Below are 13500 nucleotides of genomic sequence, written 5' to 3' on the forward strand. Positions count from 1 at the left end.
CTCTTTCTATTACCGTCAACGCAACTCTCTTTATTTATCTAACATGAGAACCTAGCAGGAGAACATCGACCAGAACAGTGACACGAAAGTTAAACGAAGATGGATGTCACGAATAATATGTGGCACATTTTCGAGTTAAACGAACAGCATAATAGTTTTTACACTTTTACGAATTTTAATGATTGTTTTCTACCTAAGAAGAAGTTTAGATAGAGTGATTTGTTTCATCATTTTCAAAATAAAATATATGTACATTCTATTATGATTAAAAAGTAATTTTCATAGAAAATTATAAACGGTAGAATTAAAATTTCTCAAAGACCGAAGATATTCGCAATTTAATACGAACTTTTTTTAACGATATATGCTGATAATGAGTTTCTTTATCAGTTCTACGAAGCGTTTTCTACTGATTAAATTATTGCGAAAACAATGAAATACAATAATTAATATCAATAATTATTAACAATAAGATTAACAATTTATCAAATCAATATTATAAAGAATTAGAAATCATGTTGTGATACAATTTCTTGATAATCACAAAAAAAAAATGATTTTATATTGAACTTCTTCTTATAAACTTCTTTTATTAAGATTATCGATTGATATTTTAGTTTCAAGGCCAGGCAAGATAAAGCATTTTGAAGGGCCTCGTGGAAGCCCACAAAGACTAACCTATCTAATACATTTTTAAGCAAAGAATGCTATTATCTTTGGTCAGAAAGGAAAAGAGAAGAACATTCTAAATAGTTCGAATTGTGTTCGAGTAGCAGAAGATAAGGAAACATGCCTTAATTAGAAAAGTATTACGTTCTCTAAAACTTCATATATTCTAAATTATAACATTCATTCAAAAAGTATAATACAGATTTATAAAGCAGATTTTGCAAAAATATAATGCAAAATCCATTGAGAAAGCATATACCACTTTCATGTCTGTCTGAAATCCTGTTCAGTATGTTTCCCAAGGCACACTCTCTCGATGTCGTTTGTAGCGACTATACGCGCGCGCATCAGTTTTAAACATGGCTACCTAAGTGTGCACTAAGTGGCGGGATAAGGCAGACGTACAACAGACGCGTATCGGGCCGATCGACTTTCAAGGTTTTCGAATAATCAAGTAAATGGAACAACTAATTTGGAAAAAATACATTTCAAGAAAATTAAATTTGATAAAATTTAATCTTAAATATTAAAATTTAAATATTAATGATCATGATTATATTGAAGACATTAATAATTTAATTCATAGAAAGAAAAAAGAAAAAGTAGAAAATAAAAAAATTGATTCAAAAAAGATGAATAAATTTTCAATTCGAAAGAAACGTTCTTTGTTACCTAGTTAAATGTTAAACTGATCACTTTCTTTAGAAAGTATGCTCGATGTATCTAAATTTTTATGTAACTATAGATTCCATGTAAAAAAGAAAACAATTTCTAATGCAGTAATAACAATAATGATAATTTTTATTTTTATTTCAAGATTTATTTTTATTTCAAGATAAATATATAGTAGCTTTCATTATATTGATATAATCGTATACCTTTAATTAATATAAACGAATTCTTTCGTGTATAAATGCTTAAAAATTGTACTCTTTTATATATATATATATATATATATAAAATGTGTAAATGTGTATATATATATATATACACATATGTATGAATATACAGATATCGAAGGCGTTTATGAATTTGATCACGGTAAAAAGGAACGTGAGTCAAAGCAGGGACGTCTTTGTCATAAATCAGTGAGAGACTAAATACATACAAGATAAAAAAGATGAACTATACGAAGGAGCGGGAAGTCTGAGTAAGTGAGAGATCCTTGAAATCGATGAGCGAGCGAGACGAGTAAATGAGTGAGCAAGTGAAAAACTCTCAAGATCAAACAAGTGCGAGTAAGAAAGCGAGTGAAAGGGATATTATTTAAGAGAGAAGAAGATGACGTTCAAGAGGAAAGGAGATATTCGATGAGTTAACATAGCGAAAGAAAGAAGAGAAATAAGGTATTCGAGCAAGAAACGAAAGAAAGAGCGAAAATAAGAGAGAAAAAGAGGAATATAATAGGGGAGAAGGAAAAAAGAGACAGAAGAAGGAGAAGGAGGTATACATGTATAGGAAAGGAACGACCAGCTGTTTCCTCGTGTGACGTCACGCAGGCGCCTTGTGGCCGACTGGGGAATGGAGATGGACAGGTGGACAATGCTTCTAACCCTCTATACGTATCTGGATTCTGTTTTCCAATCTATTTGAATATTTTTTTCTTTTTTCAATGCTTTTGTATCCACAATATCGAAAGAAACGCAATCATCGTTTAAACTTTCACAAGCTCGAACAAACATTATAAAAGATTAAAATTCAAACTACAATTCATTCAACGTTTAACCTCATTTGCTTTCAAAATGTCGATCTCTTTATGTTTTAGCAAAATAACGATTGATTACATCGTGTTTTTTATCTTCGTTTTAACGATATGTTACATCAGATGCTCTGTAATATATCTGTAGTATAATATACTGTGTAATATAAGTAAAGATACTACAAAATAGCGTGAAGAAAAGAAGTTTGAGGTAAATAATTAATCCTACAAAAAAATCCTAATTGACCGAAAGAACATAAAGTCATGATTCCAAGTTCTGAAGAGAAAACGTGTCGCAAGACCTAGTGTATAGTTGTCGTCCAATGACATCACACGACGTCTTTACGCATGCGTATTCTTTGTAACCGTGTACTCACGCACGTGTCACGTGCACACTGACACACAATAATCAAGTAGGGAGAGTAGTAATCTATTATATACATTCATATTTTGTTGAGGAATCGACCAAACTATTTTCAAATTAATATCTCAACTGATATTTCATAAAAACTAAGCGCAAAATCTACGGAATAATGATAATTTAAAAAATTCTGATTAAAGAATTTCATCTCGTTAAAATGTTACTTGTTCATGACGATTTTTTTCCCCCTTTCGTTTTTTTGATCAGAGAATTTTACAGACAATTTGCTATATTAAATACTATAAAATCTAAAATAAATTCTTATCCTATTGTTTTAATTTTATTTTTTATTTTCTATTATATACAAATCAATTTCAACAGCCATAAAATATCTTTATTTCAATATGTTATATTTCGTTCATATATTTCAACTATATTTGATCATCGTGCAGTTCGCAGATTGTCAAGCTCGAATGACTCTACAGATTGGATTTGAAGCGATTAATCACGAACATTATCTTATCGCGAGTTGAATGCTCCTATCAACGACGTGTTGCGAACAATCTTTTGCTATGACAAGATTGTACAACATCGTGCATAACTACAAACTTTTACTAACAATACAGAAACGTGTTGTCGCATTTTACATTAGGTTCAACATAAAATTGCAACAATGAATAAAATTACGTGCACGTGAGTGGTTCCAATTATTTTCATCGATATGATTAACAATAAAGGCAACGGAATGAAAATTTCCGTAACAGTTCGTCAAGCATTTTTTATTCCCAACAATAGATCCTAAAAATCAATATTAATACATTTAATATTCCAAGAAAAATTCAAGAGCGATGAAAACGCTACAAAACGCTTATCAATTTGGATAACGCAAGGTCTTGCCCATACTTGATTTCGAATTCTCTGAGTAGACAGGTATGCGTATGATTAACAATGTCTCGGCAAACGATCGTGCGATTCACGTCATTTTATCTTTGTTTAGTGCCTACTGTGCTATAGAACTCTATCTTACCAACACTTCAGTTCTCTCTTACAATTAGACGTCCAGAGGAATACGAAGGAGGATTATTCATTCAACCACATTGTTTTCATTGTCTCGCAAGTTATAATGTCAAAGTCGATAAGATCGAAAACAGAAACAAGGAAAAGACTCATCGATAAATGTACAAGCTTTGAATGCTTTTGAAATTGAATAATTTGATAATATTTATAATATTTAGCTATTTATAAACGATTCTTTGTTTAATATTAAATTGTAAATTTCGATTATAATAATAATCATTATAATAATTCTATAATTTTTATCAAAAAATTATTAAATTTAACGATACTTTGTACCGATGTATAGATTATTATTTTTTAACCTATGTTTTCATCAAATATCAAATTTTAAAAAGGTGTTGTCCGACGTCAAATATGTAGCTATTTAAACAACCGCTCTGCGGAATCTCGCGTTTAACCTATAATTAAATGCGCTATTTTTCGCCACACGCCGATTTCACTCCAGATGCGTTGTCGAGTGTTCACGTTTCTTCGAAAATTGCGCATTGAAAAGATGGCCGACAGTACGGCGGTTCTGAATTTCTCTCATCGCGGAATACACGTTTTCTAGATTCGGATTTGAATTTCATCGGAAAGCATTACATTCAAAAATAAACGAACGTAAATTGGAAATGGCGGGGAACTTGGCGAAACTAGAGTTGATGTTTGTTGGATGGATAGTATTCTTTTAGATTACAATATGAAATATATATATATATATATATATATATATATACTTGTATAAATAAAATTGTGGAGAAAAGTGCGATATTATATCTGACGAAGACATGAAATAGTTTATTTGCTATAGTTAAAATGAATAGAAGAATAGCTAATGTTACGATAGATGGATTGCCAACACAGACGAAAATAAGTCACTATTTCGTTCGTTAATGATAGGAAATAATTTAGTGGAATTAATTTAATAGAATTTTTTGTTCTCATTCTTCTTTGAATTTCTCCTGAATGTTATTTTTCGAAAAAGGAAAAAAAAATATCTAAAGGAACGCGAAAACACATTTATCGCAAACATTTGGAAAGCTCGACGAATGGATGTGGTCGTAATGGCGCTTATTGGTCATAAAGATTAAAATAGAAGTAGAAAATCTTGCTAATCCGCGTCAAATAATATAAACAGAAGGTTAACAAATTTCGCGTGTAAATTAATGAAAGAAACACGGACGTTGCGGAAACTTGTGAAGATAACACCAAAGAAGATTCTGTAAATACTGTTATCATCACCGTCGATCGTACGTCACTGCATTGTAGTCACGAGAAAAGGACACGAGAGCTATATAAGATTCATGTATTCTAACTAATAGTTACGCTCGTCATCACGACTGCTTGCTAATAAAAGAACAGGTTCACTTCTTTGATATATGCTGGGAAAATTGACTCTTATCTCAATGATTTCATCTGAATTGAATGTAGTATAAATGAAATAATAGAGCACGACTTTGTCGACAAATATAAAATCATAAGAAATTGAAAATTACGTTCTCTTTCGTATCATTATATATATATATATTATATTAAGGATACATGTATTTAAGGTTATTTAATTTATTGCTAAAATATAGATACCAGTATTATCGATTTATTAAAAATATAAATTAATATAATTAAAAGTTTCAATAGATCGGACAACGACGTCGTGTAAAATACGACGTAAGATTAGAATATCAATATGTCGAATATACATAGTGTTCGATGAGAGAACGCTTTCGAAGGTGACCAAACCTATCTAAAAATAACCAGCGTTGCTACTGAAAATAAAGACGAGAGTATACCACTCATTCGACAAACGATCGCTCTGCTTTGATGCATTGAACCGTACCATCACTTTTCGAACTGCACACTTTGTATCTAATAGAAAATGTCGATGTTTATAATATAACACGTTGAATAAACCACGATGAAATATTTGTAACTTACATTTCAATGCTTTCAACTAATCGATAACATTCGTGGAAATCCGGTTCGTAATATTTATAATCAAACAAATAAACAACGTATTTGTAATGTTTAATATTATAAACTATAGAAAAGAAATAACGTAATGTCAGATGAAAATATAATTTTTCTTAAATAATTGGAAAAATCTTTAATAATTGTGATCTATATAAATCATATAAATGATGAATGCGTTCCAATGAAGAAGTTAATCTTGATAGAGTATGCATAAATGGTAGTGGTTGACTGATAATAAATCATGATCGCTGGCACACGTTCTTCGATATGTATTAATAACGCGCGATCAGTGGTAACGTTACACATATATACAGATTTATCCGCAAGAAAGATGCAAACCGTTTCGATACTCAATATTATTCGCTTACATAATCGCAACTTTAATGATAGTTTGATAGTATCTATCATTTCGTTCAAAACAATGATCGCCTGATTGGCTAACTATGCAATTATGCTTTTGTAACAGCCTGTTTAAAAATTAACTTTCACTTCTTTCCGTCCATGCCGGACGAAACTAACCTCTCATCATAGAATCGAATATCTTGTTGTTTTATTCTTAATCGATATATTTTTTTTAATTTAGACCGAATGATATTTTATTTTTCACAATTCTTTTCTCATAAAATTGTTTTTTTCAACATTTTTCAACAATATTGCATATTCCATCCATAATTATAACCTTATACATCTCGTTCCCATTTATAAATATCTTTACGTAGAAAAAAAAACGAAAAAGAATGTAGATGTTTCACGCAATTATTGCAACTAAAGTTATTGTTTGTTAAAACTTATGAGTCTGCGGGAACATGCTTGTATGGTTTAGGAATGAAAGTTATACATTATCCGTTAGATCCCTAAAAAGTTGATGGAGTTAGGAGATTGAGGGGAAATGCCGGGTGACGAAGAGAAGGGAGGTAGTAAGGAGAGAAAAGAAAAGAAAAGCCAGAATGGCGACACGAAGAACGGCTTTTCACTTGTGTACGACCATTTTCATTAGAAGCTCACTGTGATATTTATATCCTGTTATAACAATCAGCGAATTTTTTATAAAATACTTTACAAAAATATCACTTTCAAAAAAATATTATTTCTTATATCTTATGTTTAAAATATAATTACGAATAAATAATCATTTATTATTTATTTATAATTACTTACTATCTTTTAAAAAGTCACTTTGATAATGCGTAAATAATATTTTAATACATTTTATATAAAATTTTTAACGAAGGAAAAAAGTATCATTTTTATTATCTCTTGAATTGAATTTAATCTTAAATTGAAACAAAGAAATGAAAAAAAAAAAAATTAAACGAACATATGTACGTATATGTACGTGTATTCGCGTACGATTCGAAAGATATTTTAAGTCCTGACCTAATCTATCAAAAAATGTCGAGTTATCAGAGCGTACATTGCTTATTTAGCTAGCGGTTATTTGTGTTTTATTTTTATAGCAAGTATAAACATCGAATCGAATTTTTTTTTATAAGATTATCTTTGATTATATTTGGACTGTTCATTTTTCAATCTTCTTTTACAACAATGCTTATATATATATATATATACATATAATTTTAAAAATGAAACGATTGATTAATTTCATAAATAATACAATGATAGAATTTTATACTCTTTTAATTAACGAATTATACAATCATTTTATTATCATTTTATTAAATTTAATATAATATAATCTAATCAAAATTAATAAAATCTCTATAGATTTCCTATAATTTTAACTTCTCTAAAATCTTCAGAATTTAATTCATGATAAATTTTCTATAAATTAAACACGTTCACAGAAAATGAAACGATGCAATTCCGTTATCGTGATTCATAAATAATACGAACTCAATAGCATATCAAGCATAAGACCATCCATACTGATCGATCTTCTGGCATGGCGCGACCAACTGTGAAAAGCTGGCGGTGCCGACAGCGCCGCCTATCGTCGACGGCGGCGTCGTTCTCGTTCTATCTTCGTTTGTGTAGGTACTTACTTACATACTACCTAGTAGTAGGTAGTGTCGTTTCCCGCGTGTAAACACACTGCGGTGTGTAGTCGTATCGTGTCCCCCTTCACAACCTCTTCCGATAACGAACGTGTTTTACGCGCCACACCAAAATAATCCGATTACCGGGGCCAAACTAGCCTTTAAAAGTCGCCTTCGAAACGAGAAAAGAGCGGGAAAAAGGGAGGTCCTTAACCTCTTTTGATTCGCTAGCTGTTTTACCTTCGATTCCGCGTCAAGTTTTAATGAACTCGTCCCAGTTGATTTCGCCTAATCAAATTCGTTAATTTAGAAAATAATCAACCTGATTTTAATTTATTTGTTTATTATTAATTCTTTATTATTATTCTCTATTGTTATTATTCTAATTCATATTTTGCCTTCTATTGAAAACCTAATGTGGAATGTAAATGTTAAACATACAATTTTTACATTTTTATATTTATATTTTAATATTTTGTTTTGTTTAAACACAACAAGAATGGAATCTGTGTTTTAATCAATGCTTCCGTGGAATTCACACGGCGACGTGATAGAGTTAATAAAACGTTTCAATTATTTATCGATTGTGTTCGCTGAAATTAACGAGTCACCGCTCGATATCGAATATTCGAAATTATTATCATTACGTTATAAAAACCACATACTTCATGATATTTCTGATCCTTTGAATCTTTAGCAGCTGTAATGTTAGTGAAAGTCGAACTAGAAAGGTAAGGGTCGCTTAACACAATTCGTTTTGAGATCGAACGTCTCCGATGGAAAGTGAAATTTTTTTCTTTTCTTTTCTAATATATTCATTATTTAATGAGCTACTTTGTGAATGATCTTTAACCTCAAATTTCTTTGTTCTTCGAAAATTCACATTTATATTAAAAATAAATTTTTTACTCTACTATAATGTATAAACTTGCTATAATATTATACATTTACGCATAGTCTTAAATTAATTTAAAAAAAAATTCATTTAAAATTCATCATAGATGATTTATATTAGTCAAATAATTTTTAAAAAAATCATGCATCTGAAATGATTATGAGAGTGGCAAGTATAAATGAAAAAATGACCACAACCAATATCTTCAAAATACCAGTTTATCGATTTGCAAGAAGACCGTGTATACAGTGTCTCTTACTAGATATGTACACTTCCACAAATCTTGTGTTCCTACAGAATAGAGAGATCAGATTTCGAATCCTCAGGATACAATATCCTACAACGTCTTTACTCGAATACTATAGTGTAGTATATAGTATAGTATTTCGTAGTAGGCACTACGAAATAAGTATTGATCATTTATCATTTTCTTCTTTTTTCAATTGATTCTTTCATATTAAATGTTATTAATTTTATAATACTAAAAAAACATTAATTTTCAAAAGAAAAATCAGATTTTTAAAAAAAAAGAAATTTAAATGAATCGAAAATTTATTGCCGATTAGCAGTAAAATAAACTACTCGAGAACTTGGAAAGTTCTCGAAAGATTTGGAGCTTGCGTCAATAAAAATGATTAGTAACTGAGATAGAAAATAAAGATTAACGCATAGAGAGGAATAGAATCAAAGTTCTATTGAGAATCATTAAAACAATAATTTCTAATGGAAGCAGATCGAAAATGCATTTTTGTTAATTCTTTATATTTTATTATAAATGTATTATTAATCTATATATTTATTATTATAAATAATGTATTATTAATCTATTAATATATTATATACTTCATTCATCAACAAAAGTTTTAAAATAATTTTAACTATTTATATCCATTGGGCATTAAGCAAAACCATAATTATATTTTTTCTTTTACCATTAAATTATTAGTTATTTATTATTATATCACTTGAACATATTATAAATCAAATATAAAAGATATTGTTGCATTTAAAATCATAGCTGAAAAGAAGAATCGATAATTGATAAAAGAAATACAATGATTTTAATCTATATAATATTTTGTGATTTAATAAAAGATGTGAATTCGAGAAAATCGCCAATCTTAGTTCAATAAACACTCCTCATAGAGGAATCACTCAACGTTAATCAGTTTTCAGATTAGTTAAGAGGTTAATGATTTCTCTAAGATCCAATGAAAATTGACTGTAGGATTTGTTGTTCAGAGAATAAGATGATCATGCATCATTAATTAATTTTAAGATATGAATTTTTTCTCTCTTTCTCTCTGCATTAATTTTTTTTCATTATTGTATAATTTTTAATTAATATAGAAATAATAATTCTCATTATAAAATATAAAATATATATAGATATAACCTTAAAATTCATAGAGATTAAAAAAATATAAGGTCAAATAAAAGGTCAATATGAAAATAAAAAGGTCACATAGATAGATCAATATAAATGGTTAAATTTCTGAGAAGAAACTAGGCATAGAGAATTTTGAAACACCATAAAAATCGATCGGTCGTCTCGTCCTCGGTTGAGCCGGCTGTTCACTGGTCTACAATGACGCGCTGAGAATGTATAGGTGCTTATAACTACATGTCCATGTATTCGTTCTGGCAACAGTGAAGAAAAAGACAGACGAATAAAAGCGGAACAAAGACGAAAGTAGAGAATCTATAAGCGAAGAATGGATGTGAACTGTAAAGAGAGCGAGAAAGATGATGGTACAGTCGGTGTTCAGAAACGGAATCGATGAATAAGAGAAAGCAAGAGATAGAAAAACAGAACGAAAGGAATGTCTGACGATGAAGTGAGTGAGACAAAAGAGTAAATATATTATATATTAATAATAATGAGAAAAAGAAGAAAATAAAATGAACAAAAAAAAGTAAAATAATTTGATCATTTGATAGAAAAAAAATATTATTGTCTATTGATATTATATTATTACGATATTATGTTATTTGTATTACTAATAAAATAATAAGATATATGTTGTAGAAAAGAGTAGAGGAAAGAAAATTAGATCTAATAAGAAAAATAAAAATTCCTTTAAGAGAAAAATCATAATTAGTGACAAGGGGACACTTATAGAAAAAGTACATACACTTATAGAATAAGAATAAGCGAAAAAAATTACTATGTGACAATCCAACAAAGAAGAATGATAAATGAATCAAAATAAAAGATTTTCTTCTTTTTTTTTCTTTTTACAAAAGAAGAGCAAAGAAAAGAAAGAGAAAAATAATGAAGTTCAAGAGATGAAGTAAAGCTTGAACCACACAAACTCATTTTTCTTTCTTTCTTTTCCTTCAAATATCTATTTAAAAACGAGCATCTAAAATATATTACGTTCTACATTCTTCTATGCATTCAAAGTTCATTTGAATAATCGTTAACTGTATATACATTACATTTGTCAATTATCACAAACATTCGATTCTATAATAATTTTTTTCGTAATATAATAGTTAATTTTTTGATAATAGGATATCATAAATTTAGGATTTTTTGATTATATTATATTATATTATATTTTATATTTTGATTTTTTATTAGATTTTAATTCTGATATTTTTTAACAAATTAAAATATGAAAAAAATGAATTTCAATTGTTTATTTATTTAATTAACTAAATCCACGAAGAAATGATTTAGTAATAGTTCTTCAACTCATCTATCTGATTTCACACAAATTATTTGCCTTGAAGTGTCATCGATATTCCGTATTTCCGGCGCGTCTTTCGAGCGAGAACGATATTCATGGACGAAGGTAGTTCACAAGAGAGCTGGTCGATCGGCAAGAATTAAAATATCGAGCGTCTCGAATAGAGAAGTGCTCGGCAGCAACGAGAGAGGAACGAAGGGACGTAGAGCAACGAAGATGAATAAACTAACAACGAGGATAGAAGAGTTGAATAGTCCTCGTCCCTCTTTAAAATATACCGAATCTTCTTTCTGCGTTCGAAAAAAAATTTCTATTTTTTTAGATCTATATTTTGAGATTTCAATAATTTGTGATTTCAAATTATTTCAGTTAATTTCCTTATGTAATATTATTGATATCAATTTATCGACGATCTTCTTGTATAATCCATTGTTTTGAACTATCTGCTATTCGATGTATTCGATTTGTGATTATAACAATGAAAATTTAATGTATTGTAATTTAATGTATTAATTGTAATATAATATTTCAATTAGGTAATTCAAAATATAGATTGCAAATTTAACTTTTATTTATTTCATTTCATGAATTTTAATTTCAATCGATCGTTGTATCAATTTGTAATTCTAATCTAAACTTTTCACATTACTCGTTGCGTTTAATAGTTAAAAATTATTTAAAAGCAATTTTCAAAATTCTTATTCATTATTCATATTATTCAATCTATTTTATTTGAAAAATTGAAATTTGTCTTTCTAGGCATTATTTATTGTTAAATATCTTTATAGATAATACATATAATATATCAGGTAGGAAAATTTTTGTGGCATTCGAAGAACATTTATAAAAACACATGATTAAAAAACTTGCATGAAATGAGTACGATCGCGCTATAGTATGGTTTGTACACGTGCGTAGAAGGGAGGGGCGAATATGTGTGCATCGGGAGAAGTGGAAAAACGCGAGTCAGGACTCGTTCGTAGCGAGGAGCTGTTGGGAGCGTTGTACTCCGGCTGTCTTATAATTGAACAAACACGAGCCATCAAAGTTTCTGAGATCTAGCTAAAAGAAGAAAAAGATCTTTATTTCTCGACTTTAGAATCGTTCGTTTCATTAGTATATTAATAATTTGATTAATTATTTGTTTATTTTCGTTGCGAAATTCTTTGGTTTTTGGATAAATCTTTTTTCTATGAATAATTATATTTTCTCAAAAGAGAATAAAACATGTGGTAACACGTAAAATAAAATTGATAAAATTGATTACTATTTCATTCTATTTGAAAATTTGAAAAAAAAAAATAAGTGGAAACAAGAATTTCCATGAAGTTTAATTTTTATCTTTAGCTATACTTGACCGTTAACCAATAAAAATTGCAGTGTACGAAAGATGACCGAGGAGTGAAGAAGGTCTATAGTAATGGCAGAACAACACTAATGGTTGAAAGAGAGAAAGAGCGATGGTTATGCATGATAAAAAAGGATGGAAAGCATCGATGGGGCGGAGTAGGGGACAGGTGTCGAAGTGGAAGGGAGGAAACCGCATGAAGGGGAAAACGACTCGACTCGGAACTCATGTCGTAGCGGTACTCGTTTTCTCTTCGGCACCGCATATCTCGTTGCCACGAAATTGAATAACCGCGTGGCCAATGCACGAAGTTACACTTGCTCAAGCTCGAATTTCTTGATCTCGTATTAAATACAATTTCAAAGAAGACGATTTGTTTTTCGAAAAATTTGAAAATCTGCATAGTTATCTACATCGAGTATCTGTATAGTTTTTTTAAATTTGATTTATTTTCAAATTTTGTTTCGTTGGAATTTGACAAATTTTTTCAGTGCAATAAAATTTTGATAATTTTAAAAAATATATTTATCAATATATTTTTTTTAGATATTTTCTTTTTTTTTTTATTAAAAGAAGATTCTTTAATAAATTCCGAATTTGCATCACGTTACAATACTTTTATCTGTTATTATTCGTATACGAAACTCAAGGAAAAAGGCTTTCCCACTCAACTAGCTAGGCTGACTGGTTCGGTGCTTAGTCACGTGTTGCGCGATACGAATGCGCACCAGTCAAAACGTCGTTGACCGTTCAATGTAGCGGATCGAATCTATCCTCTTGACATATAGATATTTCTTTGTATTATCAT

At 29.4% G+C, this 13500-nt stretch overlaps 1 protein-coding gene and 1 long non-coding RNA gene across 3 annotated transcripts in view; both read left to right on the forward strand.

The window, feature by feature from the left end:
• LOC100868446 (uncharacterized) overlaps window positions 1-13500 on the forward strand; it is a 57145-nt gene that overhangs the window by 19398 nt on the left and 24247 nt on the right. The gene's annotated exons all lie outside the window — the stretch shown is intronic.
• LOC147658001 (uncharacterized) lies at window positions 3182-4085 on the forward strand. Its single transcript, XR_015291385.1, has 3 exons — window positions 3182-3422; window positions 3525-3659; window positions 3727-4085. It is a non-coding gene; the product is annotated as an uncharacterized LOC147658001 (long non-coding RNA).

Source organism: Apis florea, unplaced genomic scaffold, assembly GCF_048593485.1.
Source record: "Apis florea isolate Af1SG1 unplaced genomic scaffold, ASM4859348v1 contig_2411_pilon, whole genome shotgun sequence".
In the NCBI taxonomy this organism is placed as follows: Eukaryota; Metazoa; Arthropoda; class Insecta; order Hymenoptera; family Apidae; genus Apis; species Apis florea.